The following is a 22,733-nucleotide window of genomic DNA, read 5'->3' on the forward strand; positions in this document are numbered from 1 at the left end:
AAAGGATACAAAAGATTGGTGGATTGCAATGCTTTGTGGAATTCACAACCACGATTTGGCGCCAAAGTTAGTCGGCCACCTTCCTGCGGGTTAGACTAAAAGAGGAGGACAAGAAAAGAGTTATCGACATGACAAAGAGCTTGGCGGTGCCTAGGAATATTCTCACGGATTTGAAGGAAAAAAACAAAGAAAAATTGACGAACATCAAGCAAGTGTACAATGCACGAACTAGATGGCGCAAAGTGTAATACCTGAGGCTGACGAGGGCGATGAGTGGTCGTCAGTGCACAAGGCACGACAATAAGCAGCTCCCGACAACTTCTAGAGGAACTGAATCACATCGGAATGAGAGGGATCCTGAGGCTGTGTAGGTATGAGACTACATGGTTGAAGTAAGGCTTATAAGAATTTTTTGGTACTACCTATATCAACAAGATGCATCTTCTTTTTGGTAGCCCATTCCATAAGAACTTCATAGTTAAGCGTGCTTGACTTGGAGTAGTCTTTGGATGGGTGACCTACTGGAAGTTTCCCAGTAAGCATGCGAGTGAGGACAAAACACGCTAAAAAGACTTGTGTTGGTTTGCAGGGTTAGTCGGCAATGCTTAAAGTTGTCTAGGATGTTACACAAAGGGATAAGAGGTGACAAGACGGAGATGCAATACTTGATTTCAAAGTTAGAGGAGCATAAATACGTCTATTTCACAAAAGCAAATAGTGAGAAAACCACTTTTGAAGACATATTTTTGCTTATCCGGAGTCGGTTAATATGCTTAACACTTTTCCGACCGTTTTGGTCATGGACTCCACTTACAAAATCGATACCTACTGAATGCCGTTATTTGAGATTGTTGGTGTCACCTCTACCAAAATGACATATTCCGTTGCTTTTTCATTTCTTTCCTTTAAACAAGAGGATAACTTTACTTGGGCACTTGAGATGTTGGTTGGTCTTTAGACCTCAAAACCTAACATGCCTAAGGTGGTTGTCCCCGATAGGGACAACGCTTTGATGAATGTCGTTGCCAAATTGCTCCCTGAAACAGACCATACACTTTGTTATTTTCATATTGGGAAGAATGTCAAAGCTAAGTGCATCATAGATTGTAGAGTCAAAGCGAAGCCTAAGGATGCAAAAGTTGTTGAGAAAGAAGTGAAGGAAGCGAAGGAGGAGAAGCATTGTGACATTGTTAAGAAAATCACGAGGGTTTGGAAAGAGGTGGTTGAATCTCCTACGGAGGATTCATATGCAAGTGCATTATTGAAATTCAAAGAGGTATGCGAACCATTTCCAAAGTTCCATGCATAAGTTGAAACCACAGTTTTGAACACCGTTAAGAAGGCGAAGATTATGCACTATCATTAGTCTAGTTAGATAGGTTATGACACTTTTTGGTCGGTGTCCGTCCTATTTTTTTTCGATATTACACGGACGTATTTTTTGGTGGTCAGTTATGTAATTTGGATATTTGTGCTCATTATGTAACTAATATTATATAAATATATGAAGTGATTTTTATTTTTTTTTGTGGCCGGTTATGTCATGCCAATTATTGTTCGCATTTTTTTGTCTCTAATTATTCAACTATTTATTTTATCTTTCATTTGGTTTTATTCTCATACTTGTTATTCCATTATATTTTGTGAAGTGAAACATTTTTGAAGATGCACAAGTTCAAGTTAAAGCTCATGTCCGATACGAGAGTGTGATAAAGAAGGTTAAGGTCTTTTTAACTCCCACCGACAAGTTGGATGAGTTGAAGGCACAACTTAACAACTATTTTATCCATATTGATGAAAATCAAAGAACATCTCATGTAATAGTACAAGTGCCATGCGTGGACTTGGGGGATGATAAAGAAAAGATGATAGCGATGTTGATTACATGTTTAGGTTAATGGTTGAAAATAACATTTTACATCTTTATGTCCGATCCGTTGAAGTGTAATATTTATTTACGTGTAATAGTGTAATGTGTTTGAATTTATGTTTGTAATGTTGAATTTTAATGAATTTGTGTCATGTGTAATTTGGATCGTTTATGTGCGATTATGTGATTTTGGGAATTTAAGGACAAATTTGTGTAATTTGGATCGTCTATGTGTCATTAAGTGTGATTAAGAGATTATGCGTCATTAACGACGAATTTGTGTAATTTGAATCATTTGAATCATTTATGTGTGATTATGTGATTGAGTGATAAACGATGAATTTGTGTAATTTGGATCGTTTATGTGCGATTATGTTGTGAAACTGACGTAATTCGGATCAATTATTAGTGTGTAAAGATTACGGGTCATTAATGACTTGGTTGCATAACATTCAATGATGTCTGCTGATATATTAGTAACATCGGGAGTTAACTCACGCAGACCTGTAACCAACGTAACTTAAGTCACGCTGCGTGAACTATATTGACAAACAAAACATCAAAGTTTTGATACAAAATCATACATCCAATGAGGTGTGAGTAGCTTATCAGAAAAATATGGAGGTGCAAAAAACAACTTAATCTATTTTGGCTCATTTACGGGCTTATCAACATTATTTGGGTCTGGACACACAAGGCCAGCCCATTTGATCAATAGTATATAGAGTAATGATACGTCATCCTACCACTGATTTTGCAACATTTTTTTACAACATCGTACGAGAAAACTTAGGAGTTCAAGCCTAATCGATTCAACAAGACAAATCAGGTACAAAATCTTAATCCAATTTAATACTGTTTTTCAATTTATTCTTTAGATATTGCAATCTTTTTATTTATTAAACAAATTTTAAAGAATGAGATGTATTGAAATTTATGTATTTATCTATCATGCCACTAGACATGTTTATGTCAATTTTCCTCTATATTTATGTTCTGCCATGATTTCGCGTTTTATTGGTACGCATGATGAGTTTTGAAATGAGTTGTCCTAAAAAGTAATGAAGGAATAATCAAAAATTCATTTACAGATATGAAAATTAGATAGATATAAGAATCAAATTTGAGAATTATACCTTCAATTTGAATTCAGATAGAATTAAAATCAAATTCATATGAAAACATATTTAGAGTTTTTTTTTTAGGATTGAGTTAAATTTAGGGTTACAAGTTAATCAGATTTGAGATGGGGCAATGATAAAACATCAGATCGGACTATTCGAACAAATAACGGTTCCATGACCATTAAATTGACATGAAGGCGAGTACTATAGTAAATCTATTATAGTTTTTGCTTTTGATAGCAGTAATTATGTTTTTTTAACCCTCATAGGCTGATCTGGTGGTGTCGGCTTAGACTTTTGAGTGTGCTCCTCTCAAGATATCAAGTTCTATTGTTCCCAATATCAATTTTAATAGGTTAGTTTGGATTCTTAAAAAAAATGTTTGTTTTTGTTTTTCTTCCTTGCCACATGTCAGTCTCCCATTGGATGCCGACGACTGACATGGTAGTGATGATGTAGCAACTCTATGCCATGCGACAAAGTTCAATCATCAAGATTTTGTGTGACTTGGATATCACATGAACCAAACATGATGTAATCAGGGCCGACCTAAGTCATAGCTCAGGGGTGCGTCGACCTACGACCTAATATTTTTTAGAGGGGATGAGTGTATATATCAATTGGTTTTCTAAAGGGGGGTATGCAGATGAAGAGTATTATGGTGTTATGGTGACTTAGGCTGGCATCATAGTTGATATGTCACTCGTCATGATTAGTTGATTACCACATGTCTCATTCATCACTTATCAAAAAAAAATTTATGATATATTATATAAGGGGGCCTTTTTATCAAACTTGGCCTTAGACCCAGAAAATACTAGTAACGACGCTGGGTGAAATCTTAATTTGTTGGAGTAGATTCTAAAGAATTTGAATTTTACTCTTCACCCAAATGGTTTCGCTCATTCCCAAAGTAAATGTCACAAATACCCCTGCGTGAGTTAACTACGCTGGTTTTCTTTTTCACTTGTCCAAATTCAATAAAAGCCTACTACTCTCTTTCTTCTTTCACGTCATTACCTCTCTCTTCTTATTTTGTGGATAATTTTTTGAATTAATGTGTGAGATGCTATGATTTCTATTCAATTAAAGTCCTTAAAATATAGCAGGTGTCTTCAAAGATTTGTGTTCAATATTTGCCTTGTGAAACAATGTCGTCTCTGTTTGTGCATAGTTAACTACTTCTTTGCATACAGATTAGAAGAGCTTGTTTTGTGAAAGATGAAAAAGTAGTGATATTTTTCTTTTCCAGACGAAGAACAAGATAATAGAGGGAGATGGTGCAGCAAACAGAGAGAAATGAAAGATGAAAATAAAAAATATTGAAAAAAAACATTCAAATGACTCAACCCCATACATGTAAGATGCTAAAATACTCCTTCACAATCATGCAAAACATGGTGATGACACGTTGCCTTATAAAAGATCCACTAATCAAAGCAAAGCAAAGAAGGAAAATGGAGGAGATGAAGGAAGAAGCAGCCTTTGCAATAGTGGTGTGAAAGTGAGAAAGAAAAAATGCAACACCGACATGAGTTAACATGTGTAGGGGTATTTTGGATATTTACTTTGAAAATGAGCAAAACCGTTCGAGTAAAGAGCAGAATTCAAAGAATTTTACGCACACCATATACAAGATGTTATCTGAAGGAATTTTATAAATTATGTACTTCCATAGCGTACGGATTTGCATCTTATCTTACTAGTATAATAAAGAGTATTTGTTTTCTTATTACTTTCTTATCTGTCTGTATCACAAGAATGAGTTCCAAAATTCAGTCACTAGAAAAATATATAGAACTTTTTACGTATGAATGTTCTAAAATGAAGATTATTGTTTTAGATATCAAAGAGTTCTTTATAAAGTGGATGGAGAAGCAAGAAGTTGGAGAGAACAATGATGAAATGCAAAATTCTGAAGGACAAAAACATCCTACGGTATGTATTGCTGCCCATGGAATAAATAGTTACATAATTATTTTTGTAATTGAATTCATTTATTTTGTTTGCTAAAATGTGATTTCATGCTTCCTCTTATTCAAAATGTGATTTCATTCTTCATCTTTTACATCAGACGTCCTTTGAGTTATTTAATTGTAAAAATTGGTCTTTTAAGTTTTTTTTTGTACCGCTTAGGTCTTTATGTTAATTAATTGTAAAAAGTTGCTCTTTAAGTTTTTTCCGTACCAACTAGCTCTTTAAGTTATTTAACTGTAACAATTTGAGATGTTTTAGATCTTAAAAATGTAAGTTATTTGGGGCCTACAAGTTACAATTAAATAATTTAAAAGACCTAAGTCTTACGAAAAATACTTACATGACTGTTTGCATATCACATTGTGTTTTTATCTGTTTTCCCTTCTTTATAGAGTGTGAATATTAGAGAGATTTTGATTACATTTATTGTCTATGCAGAATGCAACAACAAATAGCTTTTTTTCAGATGGCTAGTGAGGAGAAATTGTTTGCAGATGAATATCTTTTTAAATTGGATGAAGATCAAAAGGTTTGTATTGTCCTTTGTTTTTTTTTTTTTTTTTTTTTTTATGAAAGAAATTTTAGGGTGAGGGGATGGTACCCCAGTCCAAGGCAGGGAAGATCTTCGGGCTCAAAGAGCACTTACAAAGGTAATTACATTTCCTTTGTTTATTTTTGTTAATGGATAAAAAGTGTGCTTGTAAGCTTCATAGTAGCATATAATTTATGCTCTTTGAATAAATATTTATACAGAGAAAAAAAAGAAAAGTTGCATGCTAAAATCATTCAGCTTGAAAGAAAACTGGAAATGAAATAAAAGCTGAAATGTGAGATTCAGAGACTGAAAACAACACAATGCTTGTTGAAGTTCATAGAAGATGACAAAGATGTAGAAGTTTTGAAGAGGGGAGCTAATCTTTATAAGGGTTTTAAGGAGAAGTTACAATCAGTGGAAGACTTACAGACACTAAATCAAACCCTAATCATCAAAGAGCGTAAGAGTAACGACGAGCTGCAAGAAGCTCGAAAAGAATTAATCAATGTAAGTACTTTTCTCTTACTTTGGTGAAAGCTTTGATGAAGATGAATGAATGTAATCCTAGTGGGAGATATGTAACCTCAGAATTATGGAACTACAAAGAGGGAAGGAAAGCAACTTTGCAAGAAGGAGTACAATCTTTGTTGAAACGTTTAAAACGCAAGAGAAGAATTTGAAGGGTTAGTATGCAACTTTATTACCTTATTTTGGTTATTGAAATTTTCTCCTAAATGAAAAGAAATTGATGACGGACTATTGTACCTTAACAAGTTAAAAGTAGCAGACACTTTTCTTACTTTTTTGAATATTTTCTCAAGAAATTACAAACCCTAGCTGCCATATGATTCAAACCCTAGTTTGAATCATATTTTGTTAACGGTAGAATAGATATGTTGCATTGTGAAAGAGGATGATTTGTGCATGGTGGCTGGTTAGCATGTATCCATATTTGTAGAGCTGCAAACTCAAGGTTGTTCGTAGCTCGACTAATTTATGATCATGTTAAATTGGTTAGTTTCATTAGACAATTAGACAATCCTGCTAAAATTCAAATTTCTTTCTTGTGTGACTATATTATTTACCATGTTTCTTTCTTCTTCTTTTTTGTCTGAATAAAACACATACTTGTTTAAAGGACTGAGGTCCAATGAATCGTTCTTCTAATTTTCAAACTTTCAACTAGATGATTGAAAAACAACGAAGGTATGAAATTGATTCATGGAAATTAAAATGATTGATGAAAATTTTGGAGATATGGAAATATAAATAAATAAGATGCTCTTTATTTAAATAATACATAACACAACAACATTATGATTCAGTCCTAACTAGGTCACAAACAGGAAACCAATTAGGTTTGTCTCTTTTAATTAAAATTAATTTAAAACATCATTGAACCTAAAAATATAAAATAAATTAATAGGAGCATCGTAAGGTGGATCTAAGGGCTCGGATCAAAAGAACCCATGGGGACCATGTCCACCTTCTCCTCCCATATTGTTGAAGCCAAACAAATGAGGTTGCAACATAGGGTTCTGAAAAATTCTGCAGGAAAGATTGAATCCTGTTAAGGATTTGGTTGATGCTCAAGAGGCATGTTAGAGGATGAAGCATTTCCAACAAAAAAAAATGGAAGGGTTTGGGTAGAAGTACCATATATTTCAACCATATCACCATGTTGTGCAACAAGTTTCTGAAGATCCTCCGAAGCCTTTTTGAGTAATTAAAGTTGGATCTTATTCATCCCATCAATGGGACAAGTCCACCATAATGAGCCTCATTTCGCAGCTGGCTCAAACTCATTACAACGGTTCTTCTCGATGTCTAGTGCATCGTTCATACGAGTCAGCAGAGCATTGAGCTTGCGCACTTTTGCATTACGGTAAGCCTCAATGAATTGCAAGATGCCATTGTTTTGTAGTGGGATCTGAGAGAGATAACGATTTATGATTGTTTCTACATTTATGTGGCCAAATGAAAATACCTTCTCACCATGTGAGAATATAATTAGAGCAACATATGCGCCACAAAGGGTGCAAAGCTCGCTAGCTATCTTGAAGAGCCCACTATGGAGCTTCAAAAAAGTCACTTGCAGATTGCTTTTCATTGCTCATATTTTTCATCTTAATCTATTGGCGACCTCGAGTTTTCATTCGACTCGACACGGCTGAAGCACAAAATGAGAGAGAGAAAAATATGGGTGGGTGTGTTTGTTCTATAGACAAGAAATGACACACTGTAATTGGGCGTGAAGGGGTCATTTTAGAGATAAATGTTGTGAGTATATTTTTGACACGATGTTCTTTTTCAAAATCTAACTTTTCGTTACATTGAAATATTTACTGGATTGAGAGATCTCATCAAATCTCTTTTAATATGGCTTATATGACATATGATTCAATGTTTAAAAATGTCATTCTTTTGTAAATTTTTATAATACTTGTTAGATAAACTGTATTTGGATAGTTGTAAGAATTTGTAATAATCATTTTTATATTAATTTATTTATATAAAAAATAATGAGTGTGGTGCCTATATAAAGAGTAATGATGGCATCTTTTACAAACAATGTAGTAGGTTTATTGTTCATTTTCGTAGGTCTAAATTCGGATTTATAAGTGTTTTTTATTTAGTCTTCATATGAAATAAAATTGATCGATTAATTGATTTACAATGTTGTTGATGAACTATTTATTTGTAAATTAGGATTGAATTGGAAAACAATAAAAAAAAATGTATATAAGTAATCATGCTTGATACATTAAACACTTTTTGGACCTTCCATATTTTTGACAAAGTTTAATAAAAAATATAGGATCAATTTGTTACAAAATAAAAAAAAAAAAATTTGTCACTTTAATTAATAATAATTTCATTCTTCCACAATTATTAAAAAATTAGTTTTAATCTAGTAGTCTATTTTATAAAATGCTATTAATTTTATTATCATGCAATAAATTAAAATTATGTCACAACTAAAAATATATTAAATTAATTAATTATAATATATTATAATTCAAAGAAAAAAGTATAATTTTTTTAAATAAATTAGTTTTATAAAGTAATAATTATCCTTAATTAATATTAGGAAAAAAAATTCACCTCTAATTTTATATATATCATTAATTTGTTACTGAACATAGATTCCTAGTCATTCCATTTTATTTTTTTTGAGCGAACAGTCGTTCCATTTGTTAAATAAAACTTTGGCTTAAACAAGATTCTAATCGTTATAAATGTCAAAAATTTTGATTTCATTCCCTTTAAAATATATCAGCAAGTTTTGGTTTCTCAAATGTTTTTCGTCATTTCTTTTGGTTCCTGTTTTTAATTAAATTGTGTATCCTAGAGGCTTTTTTGATGTTCATATATGATAGAAATATGATATGATAAGAAGTTGGATAAAGATATAAATATGATAGTAATATGACAACCATGTATCATATCTTACGTTTGGTGACCATGATAAGAAATACGATAGCATTTTTTTTCTCCTGTCATGTTCGATGTACACTACTTATATTAGAAAAACACATAATCCAATTAACATGATTATTTTTTCCAACCAACATGCTTTGTAGAAAACACATAATATAGTTTTTCCAATTAACATGGTATTTTTTTCTTCGATACTTTTTTCCCCGTCCAATTAACAATCAATCATCCATATGTTTTTCCCCAATTTAACGTGCATCATAGAAAAACAAGAATATAGTTTTTCAATCAACATGTATTCAGCCGTGAAGAACAAAAAAGCAAAGAAATGTGATTTAACAAGAACGATAAGGAATCGATTCATAAGAATGAACTATCTGAAGGTGTTTGAGTGATGAAATAATGAGATACGAGAAAGATTTTTTAATCCTATTAAATCCGTAACCCACAAAAAAGTAAGGATTAAAATAACAAAGGGGTTTAATGGGAGCGTTGTTTCACCCAATTTGCATAGCAACAAAATTGCTGATCATTTTAATCCTTACTTGGTGAGAAGGTATTTTCATTTGGTCACCCAAATGTTGAAACAGTCATAAATCGTTATCTCTCTCAGATCCCACCCCAAAACAATGGCATAATGCAATTCATTGAGGCGTACCGTAACGCCAAAGTGCGCAAACTCAATGCTCTGCAGACTCGTATGAAAGATGCATTGGACATCGAGAAGAACCATTGGAATGAACTGAGCCGACTGTGAAGAAGAATGATGCCCATTTTTTTGTGGACTTGTCCCATTGATGGGATGAATATAAATATGGTCCAACTTGAATTATTCAAGAAGACTTTGGGGAATCTTCAGAAACATGTTGCACAACATGCTGATAGGGTTGAAATATGGGGTACTTTTAGCCAAACCCTTTCGTTTTTTTGTTGAAATGCTTCATCCTCTAACACGCCTCTTGAACATGACCCAAATCCTCAACAAGGTTTAATCTTTTTAGCATAACTTTTTTCATAACCTTATGATGCAACCTCATTTGTTTGGCTTCAACAATATGGGACCAGAAGGTGGACATGGTTCCCATGAGTTCTTTTTATCTGAGACTTTAGATCCACCTTAAGATGCTCCTATTAATTTATTTTTATATTTTTATGTTTCATGATGTTTTAAATTAATTTCAATTAAAGCACACATACTTAACTGGTTTTATGTTCATGACCTAGTTAGGACCGATTCGTAGTGGTGTTGTATTATGTATTATTGGAATAAAGAGCATCTTATTTATTTATATTTCCTAATCTCTCCAAAAAAAAATATTAATCATGCATTTTAATTTCAATGAATCAATTTCATTCCTTCCTTGTTTTTCAGTTATCTAGTTAGAACTTGGAAGTTTGAAAATTAAGATCAAATGAAAAAAAAAAAATGTTTGTCCTCGTGAGCTTAACTTAATTGGCAGGAACATTGTATTATATATGTAGGAGGTGGGTTCGAACCTCGGGTATCGCACTTATTTACCTTAAAAAAGACAACTTCTAGCCACTAGGCTATTTGAGAACAACACATGAAAATTGCTATTATCCCTTTCAGTTTTGCTCATTCCGATCCTGAAATTCCTCAACTAACTTCTTCGTAAGTTAACTACCGCTTGGTACCCAGTGTGAGTTAACTTGCGCTAAACCCCAACGGCAGTTAAATCACGCTCGGTACAGGCAGCAGTTAACTGCTGTTGAGTTCTGATGTGCTGCAGAACAACATTTAATCCTTCAAAACCAAACCGTTAATGACTCGTAACCTATAAACACAATTTGCCTCAACCGCATAACAATTTCGACAACAAAACTCATTCATAAGTCTCGCCTCATCATAACATATTCAGTCATAATTAATCTAAATTACACCAATACAACATTACAAACACAATCCACAAAAGATTGAAATTCATTAAAAGTGGAACATTACAAATGTTTTTGAACATATTACACTTCAATACATAAAAAAAAAGACTTAAATCTTAGTTGGAGCGGATAGAGAAATATAGTTTATTATTTTTCAACCATCAACAGAAACATGTATTCTACATCCCCATCATCATGAATAGCCAGTGGAAAATAAATGGTTTTCCACATGTCTTCATCTATATCCGCTCCCAGATCTAAGCATGACACCTGTACAAATACATGAAATGTTGTTTGATTTTCACCGAGATGGACAAAGTATTTGTTAAGTTGTGTCTTCAACTCATCCAATTTGTCGATGAGAGTTAAAAAAAACCTTAATCGTCCTCTTGAAGGCGAAGTATCTGACATGAGCTTTAACTTGTGCATCTTCACACATGTTTCACTTCACAAAGTTTTATGGGATAACAAGTATCAGAATAAAACCAAATGAAAGATAAAATAAGTAGTTGGTTAAAAGGAGACATATATTTATATAAAATGTGAGCAATAATTACCACATAAAAAGTCGTATATTTATATAAATTATATAACATTAGTTACATATTGGTCATAAAAATTGGTATTACATAATCGACCACAAAAAATATGTTGGTGTAATTTTTTTTGAATGAAAAAAATTACACCAACATATTTTGGTGTAATATCAACAGAAAAATGATGAACACCGATAAAAAAAGTATCATAACCTATCTAGCTAGCTAGTGAAATTGAATTGTCTTCATCTTCGTCAATATTTCATATTCTCCTTTTTCTTTTGCGTTTTCGGAAGTGGGAGTGTCACAATAAATTGTATTGAGATGATTAGTTGTTTTTTTATCGTTTTCTCAACCTTAGACATGAGGTCTTTGAACAAAACTTGTCTATTTTCACAAAAAAAAAAAAAAATGGATGGGGTAGCTGACATAACACGATAATCTAATGCATTTTGCAATTACAATTTTTTTGTGGAGGCCCATGCACCCATAATGTAGACCGTCTCTAAGTACGACTACTAATCACATGAGCGGAAAAGCTTCTCTAAGAGTGTTAATAATATTCTATTCAGTATTCTCAGTATATAACTCAGTTTTCAGCTTGAGAAAATTGCCTAATTTCAAACAAAACTGTGTTTTCTTATCTAAACACTCTTAAATGTTATCTCTATTACATGCAAAATATCTATAATACAACTTAAACAAAGGTTTGAGCAACACAATAAACTTGAGTAAAGTAAAATAAAAAATAAAAAGAATGATATGTAATATTTATAATACAATTTTAATATTGAGATAATTGATAGAGAAGCATCAGTAGAATTTCAAATCACAACTAATAGGATTTCACATATAACATTTTTAAACAACTTCAACCAGAGATGAATCATTAGTAGAATTCTAATCATGGAAAGAGAACTTTAACCCTTCATGATTTAATGCATTGATCATTTCAACTTGTTAAGTAGAGATCCAAAATTGCAATTTTTTTCAAATGCACGCACTTATTATGCATCAAAACCTACTAGAGTTAATGATATATGTTTAAACTAATTATCTAACATTAGTTTGCATTTCTGAATTATGCTCTTTCACGCATATTTTTTTCCACATAGAGAACGAACAAATAAGGTGACATAGGATCACCTTCTTGTTTCAACACCACCTCTAATTCTCCAATTATCCTTACTAAGAGCTCTATAAAGTTGTTCAAAATCCTGGAAATATAGTTAAAAAGTGGTCCCCTCCAAGTAAATTTTGCACCAACAGCTCCCATGTAAAAAATCACTTCAAACTATTACATGATAATGAATTCATTTCATATTCAACCAAACTCTAACGTACGTACATAGATGTCATAAATTTGCATTAGAATCATTATATATATTGATTGACATGCATAGGGTCGATCAAGAAAGGCCACTAGCGTAGTTATATCGTCAACTAAGACTAAATAGTATAATTTTGACCAAAATATAACTCGATATATATAATAGTACTACTAACTCTTCTTGACCAAACACAAATTAAAATGGTAACCATCACATGATTCACATGCTTATATACCATAATACAAACCTAAAGCTTCCCATTATTCATATCCTTCAAACACACTCTTTTAATTGTGAAGTTAAGACCATTTTATCTTTTTTTAAGAAAAGAATGTGTTATATTGTCAAACAAAAAAAAGTGCTAAAGCCAAAAGACTAAAAAAAATTAAAGATGTGGTAAAAACTCCCACTAAATAGAGAGGTATGATTCTGGTGTTGATCAAAAACTTTCAATGATACATGAAACTTACATATCATATTAGTCAAATCATCTACTGCGTTTTTTTTTTATAATATATACGAAAATATTGACTCTCCAATCTTTTTGAAGAAGCATTTTGATTCGAAAAAATTGAGAATTTAAAAAATAATTAAATTATTTTTTAAATTCTCAATTTTTTCCTTCCAAAAACCTTAACAAAGAGTCGTTAACTTCTAAAGACAAAGTAATTATTATTAAAAGAAAATATTCTCAATAATTTCTTTTTTAAAACAAATAGATTATTTTTTCTAAAATTTAAAACAAATAGATTATTTTTTCTTAAATGTATCATATGGATAGAGTGTAGAGAGGTTCCTATGGCTGAGCCATTATGAACAGTATCCATAATATTGGATCACATCACATGCACCGCTATTCCCCTCGTCATATATATGGGTTGTAATGGACAAAATAAATGGAATCATAAAAAGAAATCACTGATATGAGTGATGCATGCAAAATATAAATAATAATAAACCATACTTTATAAGAAAAGATTAATTAATAACGTGTACCCACAGAAGAAAACAAGGTGAATAATGATATGAGTGTTTCAACCACCGCCATTGTTAACTTGATTTTTCAAGTAATCTTCTTGTTTGCAAGTCAAATTTATCAAACCCAAATCCAAAACTAAGGGAGATTTAATCATATATTTCAGTTGCTTGAATTACACTTTATATATGGTTATAAAGTGCCAAGATTAAATAAAAAGTGAGTTGAGCTCAATTTTTAAAACTAAACTACTAGTTAGTACTCACAACTTTTGATAACATCTCTCCAACTGCTTTGATGAAATCATCTTACAATTTTGACTAAATACATGCCTATGCAGAAATTTAGGTGAATTGAGTCTCGAAGTCTCACCAAAATTCATAAAACGCTTACAAAGATACTTATATATTACTATTTGTCAACAAAGTTCTTATGCAATTGAGCTGAATTCACACATTTATAGGGTATGATGATAACCAAATTTTTTTATCAAATGAACCAACCTCAAAATGAAGCAATCACATGGGAGTTTTTTCCCTTAGCAATATGTACTAATTGCATGCACATTTTTACTTCAATATAAAGTCAAACATAGTATTTTATTTTTAACCTAATATCCTATGCACATAATTGTGGAAGTTAATCCTTCAAATCTTGTGGAGCTCAAATAGACGGCAAACTCTTTTAGGAGTTTTAATGTTGTTGCATATCCAAACTCGAATTCAAACTCAAAATATTGGTTAAACTAAAAAAAACTCGTGTCATCTTTTCTAAACATTTCTCGATGAACATAATACATCATTATATGTGAATAGAGAAATATCTGATAGCCCAATTGGCTAGCTCATTGGAGAATCTATGATGAACATGTAGTAAAGAGATTACTTTGGTTAAACAAGCAACTTTTATGGTTGTCTTTACTACGTTATAGCCTCTTTTGCCGCCCCATATATTATGCATCGAATCCAACCTTGTGAATCACGTTAGCTAGCTAGCAACACTTTTGATCGATCCATCCATCTTAGGGGACAACTAGCTGGCGGAGCTAACTGAGACATGCTGTACTCACAAGTAATCACATGCTAATTCTTTTTTCCAATCACACCCATAACCATTCTAATTATAACCTTATGGATTCATTTAATCCTATCTGTATTTAATATATTATCTGGGTACTCAAGATCTAGAGTGAAAAAACTAAAAATTAAATAATTTTATCAACAAAAAATTAAATAAATGTGGAGTGATTTGGCACTATGATTCTCCTAGCATACCAATTATGTAATCATCGAGAAAATTTAATTTCCTTTTGGAACATGCTTCCTCACACTCTCACACACAACAAAACAAACTTTTCTATGCCTAAGATTTAATACATTATGGTTTTTTATGTCCTTCTAATCACGATATGATTCCCCTAAAGAAAATCACAACATGATTGATAACATCTGCACATTTTTAAAGAGCATATATTTTATGTTTATACTAGAAAGTTCAGTACAGTATATACATTATTATATATGGCTTATATTCGTTAGAGATTAAAAGAATCACCCCCATTAAAAAATTACCTGTATAATTATTGGGTACAGAGTTATAAAAAGTATATAAACACAAGCATCAAATTCCACAATTGATGAAACCAATTTTTCAAACTGGATGAAGATATAAAGGAAACCCAATATGTAGTTTGTGTCATTGTTCTTTGCTTCTGTACCCCCAAAATAAAATAAATAAAGCTTCCTAGACAAACTTTAATTTATGCACTTTGTATATGATCCGAATATTCTTTACCATATAACACATCTAATCTGATCAATTTACCATTTTCCTAAATCCTAATTACAGCTAAGCCTAATAATTTGACTTAGCAATAAAAAAAGTTTCAATATTGTGATACCTATCTTCAACTTCCAGCTACCGCGTCAGAAAAAAGTTACATAACCAACTTCTATTTTTGGTGTATAAGGGAGGCAACCAACTATATTTTATTCAAAACAGATCATTGAAAAATATATATATATATATATTATATTATAGTGTAAACAATTCATGATGACATATTCATATTCCTTCCAAAAAAAAATGATGACATATTCATATCTAGAGTTTGGTCTTTCAATTTAAGGTTTATAGTTCAATCTCTCCAAATTGCTTGATTTAATATAGTATAATATCATTAATTATATGATTTTAATTTGTCGGTTTGCTTCATGTGTATTAGTTATTGATAATTTGATTATCATTAGCTCAAATCCCCCATAATTAAAATATATTTTTTCTGGTGACAAAGGTATCACCTCCTATTGAGGGTCAGTGAACAAAATAAGATCTATCTATTTGAACAACTAGTTAAATTCCCATGCGTTCACATGGGGCTTTTGGATAATTGTTCATATTTTAGGTAGAAAATAACGATAACCATATATTTAATATTGTTTTAACTAATTAATTTTGAAATGGTCCAATGGATTTGATTAAACTTTCTAATAAATTCACAAGTGAAGTCTCTGTAAAAAAGAATTATCTATAAACCCATCAAGTGAAGTTCTTTTTCTCTATAACTTCCGTAATTACTTTTTTTTTAAAGAAGACAAAATAAAATTTAATACTGTCAAACCGCACTCTCCCCTATGATAATCAAAAGCAATAATTTTAAGCCACAAGAAAGAGTACTATCAGCCTATGCTCGCATACATCAAAGAGTTAAGCCACCACCTATGATAATCAAAAACAATAATTTTAGATTTTAGCTTTAACCACCAAAAAGAAATAAGATTAACATTATCTAGACGCTTGGAGATGGAGGAGGCTTTGTTTTGAAATATTTATTCATTTCCTTCCAAATAGTCCATATACAAGCACACCAAATCAACGTAAAGAGAGATATCTTAGATTTCAACATATCAACTAAATCCTTAAACTGAATTAAATGATCTGATAAGTTATCGAGAGAAACTCCCGTAATTACTAATTAGGATATTTGACATTTTGCATGCCTTCCAAGATGTTTCCACAGTTTAAGCTCTTAACATTTGTTCTGACTAAACCTCGAATCATAAGTGAAATATTTGTTTATTTTTATGTGTTGGGTTCGTTTTGGTTGAAGGGGAGACACGTAACGCATTCAGCGTCAAGTGAAGCCTCTTTTTATTTTCAAGTTGTTTAATAGTTAGATTCACGCACTTTTAAGTGTGGAGAACCTAGAATTCGTACTCCAATCTCTATAAATAATGTCTCTATAGCCATCATCTCAGTCACACTTGCGGAACAAATGAAGTCTTTGAGAACAAATTCCTTAAGACACATGGTTAGCCGATTGATCTTATCTTTTTATCGGTTTCTCATTCCAAAAAAATGTTACTTCGCGGAATGAAAGTGGTTGAGTTTACATTCTGAAAATTCATGTGTTTCATTTATCAAAAAGATGTCATTTTCGAAAACCGTTTGTTAAATATATGCATGTTTTGACATTGAATTCTTGAGTCAGGTCAAAGCTCAAACGCGCCACCAAACCTAAGCCTTTCCAGCAACTGAAGTTGACCTTGTTTAACTCTAATATATGTACTTTCTAGTATGTTTTAATTTACTCTCAAAGAAGGCAACGTAAGGTTAATTAACTCTATCCAAAAAAATTAACCCTAGTTTAGCTTTTATATGTTTTATGGGTTTGAAATGTGATCTGGATGGTGTAACCAGCACATGCAAAAAAACCCAATTAGGGAAAATATTTTAAATTCCTTAGTCTTCGTCTATTGGTCCTTAAAAAAAATTGAAAACTAATGCTCATGTTAAGTTAAGGACCACAACTGACAAATATATAATGTTCCTTATTCCTTAATTAAGTCAAATCAACGGATAATAATAAAGCTTATAAAGGTAATGCAAAATTTTAAATCATGAGAGGGACCATTTCCTAAGCTAGAAGCAATTACAGTATTACCATTTAGAAAAATAGAAGTTATTAACTAAAATTATTCTTTTTGACAGATTAATTAAAAAAAATATCAATAAATGATTGCACAAATCTCATTTCTCAAAACAAATGAGTTTTCACCGACTCTAAAATCATCCATAATGAAGCATTTCATTTTAAGTGTCAAAATCAGTATTGAGTGTCCACGTCCATCATTTTATACTTTTCTAACGTTTCTACTTATCTTAATAAACATTTAATCTTTTCAACTCATCATCTCAAATCCTATAAAATATATTTAATAAAATTCATTCTCCAACAAAAAAGTTTAGAAAGAGAGGGGGTGCTCCCGTACCTTTCTCTATAGACATCTAATTATTTTACTCTGCAATGATGATCTCTATTTAACTTAATGTTAAATAGATGAAGCATTCGTCATTGTGGATGATCTTAAAGTTTGTTTTATTGATAAATGGAAAAATATTAGACAAAATAACACATGACAAGCCTTTAATATTTATTGGACAACTTTTGATTATATGAATGTAAGATGTTTTTTTTACTAAGTCGTGTAAGATGTTTTGGACAATGAACAACAACATAAATAAAATATGGTAAAATTTACTACAATGCTCTTAAGAAAGAGAAAGATGATAAAGAGAGGGAGGGAGAGAGGAGATGGGAGAGAGATGGCATAGGGAGATAAGAGAAATTAAAAGGAAGAATGGTTGAGAAAGAGGGAGAAGATTTGTGTGTGTGATAGAGAGAGAGGGATTTTTTTGGCTTAATTGCATGTTGATCTCTTATGTTTATTTTAATTTTAGGTTGGTCGCTTATGTTTTAAAAGTTTTAAGTTGGTCCCTTACTTTTTAAAGGTTTTAAGTTGGTCCGAAATGTAAGTCATGTTGGAATAAGTTAGTCCATTCAGCAACATGATATTGAGTTTAATAAAACAAAAAAAAAATTGTTTTAAAACAGATTTCTAAATAAGTTAAATTTCATCACCCATATTGTCAATAGAATCTTTAAACGGTCAAGTGACTGAATGGACTAACTTATTTCAACATGAGTAACGTTTTGGACCAACTTGAAACTTTTAAAACGTAAGAGATCAACTTTTGAAACTTTTAAAAGATATGGGACCAACTTGAAACCTAAAATAAACATAACTGACCAAATTAAACATGCAATTAAGACGAATTTTTTAATATAAAATAAATGAGTATTTTGGTTTTTTAAATAGTTTGTATTTGACACAAAAAGTTGTCTCATGCTTTAGTAAGAGACACAAATTTCATATTTTATTTAATCCATTGCTCTCCATTATGTCTAGTCTCATGAACGGATATAAAATCAAACACGTACAATTAAAGTCGTATTATCAATTCTATTTTTTTCTCACTAGATTAAACACGCTCTAATGATTCGTTTTTTGGTCAAATATGATATAAAACATAACAAAAACAAGATAGAATAAGGACATGATAAACAATCATCCTATCCTTTGTTTGATACGCACGTGATATCAAACACGATAATGTTATTTTATCATATCATGTTTTAGGTGTATTCCTCGTAATTAATGACATGATAAGATATATAAATATTTTGAATCAATTATTCTAACTTTAATTTGTTAATATTTAACTACCAATTTTCTTTTGATCCAGTAAATTTATTTAGTTTTGTTTCGGTCCCAATCATGTAGGCAATCACACCGAACACTGACGATTGACATCATAATTCAATAACAAAACAATGAAATATTGGGTCTCTTTGGTAACATTAAAAAAAGAGCTTATAGCTTATAAATTCATTTGACAAAAAAAATTATGTTTGGTAACACTTTTTTACCATGAGCTTATAGCTTATTTCACGAGTTTATAAGCTATTTTTCAGAAGCTATTCCAAGTAGCGTTTGAGCTTATAGCTTACAGTTTCTCACTTTTTCTTCCAATTTTACCCTTATTATTTCATTTAAATTCCATTTTTATCCATTACAATTTTTATAATAAGCTACGTACTACTATCCCTTTATTTCAATTTTTGTATATATATCAGTTGGCCTTTTTTTTTTTGTTTTGAAAAAATATATACCTTCGTTTTTTTTTTAACGAAACAAAATACTATTACTCTATTAGTGTTACTTTTATTTTTTTATTTTTTTGAGGTAAGTATTTTTTTAAAGAAAAATTAGTTTACAAAATTACAAATACTTAAATATTAATTGATATAATTTTTATTATGAATTAAGAATACCCTTTATAACATTTTACATTTATCAGCTAGTTGAACCGCTATTTTTACCAAACACTTCATTTAATTTATCAGCTAAAAGCTATCAGCTATCCGCTATTTTTACCAAACAAAGCCATCATCTAACTTGCATGAAAAGATGACATCAGAAATTATAAACCAATTATGATTCGGGGTTTGAATAGTTCAACTGATTTGAGTTAATGGATAAAGAGTTTAAAGTATTTGATTTATATCCAAACAAAGAGGAGCAAACATTTTTTAATAACAATTGTTTTTTTTTTAAGGGTAATAACATTTGCTATTAGTTGCTATGTTATATGTTGATTATTTGGCCGCATCTCCTACCATTTTACTTTTTCCTAGAACTTATTTAGATGTGTATTAGTTGCTATGTTATATGTTGATTATTCTAAGCTCATCCAAAAAAAGATACATGTTGATTTATTCTAATCTTTCCTAATTTATGAAAGTTGCGAAACTTGACACTCTTTCAAAAGGAGAAAAACGAGTCAATGGCAAAACAGAAGAGTTGTAGAAGGCTGCACAACTATTGATATTGAAGTATTGGGAAAATGGAAAATTTCCCTTATTTTCTTAATAAAAGAATCAGCATTTGAAGTTTGTAACTTGTACGTTTCTCAAACTTCAAATAAGACCCAAAGCTAGGAAATACGAGTATGTATGTATTTGCTAAACCTGCTTACTTGTGTTAGAAAACCTAAAAAAATGTTGGTATGTGGAGCAATTGGTAACCAAACATATAAAACCACCCATATATTAATTAAACTATATATATTTTTGCCATAAAATTCAAGTCAAATGAAAATGTACGAACATATTTTTCAAAATGTAAAGTAAATTTTATGTTGCTAAAAAAATATAGTAAACTTTATTAGATAACAGTTTAAAATTTCAACAACAAAATAAATAAACTTCCCTAAAAATAAATAAATAAACTTGAGCAAATTTTATCTCACTATGTCTATGTGTATAATATAGATAATTAAAAACTTAATCCACGTCAATGATATCATTAATAATTCAAAATATACTTCAAATCTATACCCAAAAAAAAAAATGCACTTCAAATACTAACAGCAGTAACACATATATAAGTATAGTCACCCTCGTTGAGGTGTGAGTAACTGAGTATAAGTTTTTGATGGTGTCCGAAATACCTTACATATATTATACATTGTTCTTATCAAGTGAGTTAAACTTACAGAGAAAACTAAGTAAAATTTATTTCCAGTAAATTCATTTTAAGAATATTAGTAATTAAATTGAAATAAAAATCCTTGTGCTAATAGCACTATAGTCCTATACAAATATCCTAATTCCACCCATTATCTTGTGTCTTCCCCTTCCATTTTTCTCATATGATATCATCTTATAACATGTTAAATGAATTTGAATCTCACTATTAAAATATAATCTCACTATTAAAATATAAATTACACAATGTAGAACATGTGAAAACCAAACACATGCCCACGCATTATGCATGATAATTAGTATTGAAGTTATAATAGAATCTCATACATTATCACGACTCTCTTTAAAGTTCATACGATTGTCAAAAATAACACATCGGTGTTCCACTACTATAAAAGATAACAACACTACATCTTCACTCCATCCAAACATTTAAAATATGAATCACCTCGATTATATATCAAATATTACATGGATATGAATCATAAACAAATTCAAGAAAGACACATGAACTTCTTTTTTTACTCAAAGACACAAAAACTTGAAAGAAGGAACACACATGTATATAACCCATGATTATTCGGGTTACCCGAATCCTTTGACTACAGTTATAATAAGTTTGACCCGAAAGGTAATTGACGAAATGACACGTTTCGAATAATAAAGAGGGTATGGACCCACTGCACTTTTGCAAGGAAGGTGATAATGCATGCGACCCACAGCAACATAGATAAGATAACGTGATAAAATAAAATCAAAAATGGTAATAACACCAAGCATACTTTGACACGAAACTATTATCTTCAAGCCATGGATAAATAACTGTCAACAACTTTTGGCCCCTTGTTTTTTGCTCCAACCATACGAACCACCTTTATTTTCAACCATTCATTTTTTTATTATTTTGTTAATTATTACATTCTATTTACCACCACTTTTTTAAAAATAAAAAGTGTAATGTCAGTATCATCATCAATCATCAACTTGTATAGTACAGTTGACATATTTTTTCCTTATAACTGTAGGAATTGGAAGTCTCGAATTTTAATTACTACTAAACTCTTTAAATCACTTGAATTTATTCACTATAGAAATCGCAAAAGGGAAATTAAATTTTGGCGATCATTCATGATTTTTGAATGTCTAAGAAAAGATGATTTTCGTATAAATGCTGGCAGTTTGATCAAGTTATAGATTTTTCTTTGTCCAGGATCATGTTCTAGTGTAGCTTCTGAAGTCCCGATACTATAAAAATGGTGAAGAATCGTGTCTGACACGTATCGAAGAAGTATCGACCAATTAATATTATTATTTTTTTGAAAAAAATGACCGATGCGTGTCGGATACACATAACTTATACTCTGACACCGATACTTCTGTCTTACATATTCCCTTTTAAAAAATAATAAAACAATAAGAACTAAAAATACACAAAGACCGACAGCGCTATCAAAAATATTTGTCTCTTCTAACCCTAAAAAGTAGGGTTTCTCGTCAACCACGGAGCAATAAATATTCCCTCTTCTAATCATTACTACCGATAAACTCAATCTTAACATCACCGGTTGCCTCCATCAACACCTCGGATGTGTTCTACTCTGTTTCTCTTCTCTCCAATGGTGTTCTTTTATGATAGTACTACTATTGATGTTTAACT

At 31.0% G+C, this 22,733-nt stretch overlaps 1 non-coding gene across 1 annotated transcript; it reads left to right on the plus strand.

Annotated features, from left to right (window-relative positions):
• The first annotated feature begins 2,496 nt into the window (after window positions 1-2,496).
• LOC25489312 (uncharacterized) lies at window positions 2,497-6,008 on the plus strand. The gene is made up of 4 exons (XR_005645450.1): window positions 2,497-2,699; window positions 4,838-4,932; window positions 5,410-5,621; window positions 5,725-6,008. It is a non-coding gene; the product is annotated as an uncharacterized protein (transcript).
• Window positions 6,009-22,733: the final 16,725 nt, after the last annotated feature.

This window comes from Medicago truncatula, chromosome 3 (genome assembly GCF_003473485.1).
Source record: "Medicago truncatula cultivar Jemalong A17 chromosome 3, MtrunA17r5.0-ANR, whole genome shotgun sequence".
Classification (NCBI taxonomy): Eukaryota; Viridiplantae; Streptophyta; class Magnoliopsida; order Fabales; family Fabaceae; genus Medicago; species Medicago truncatula.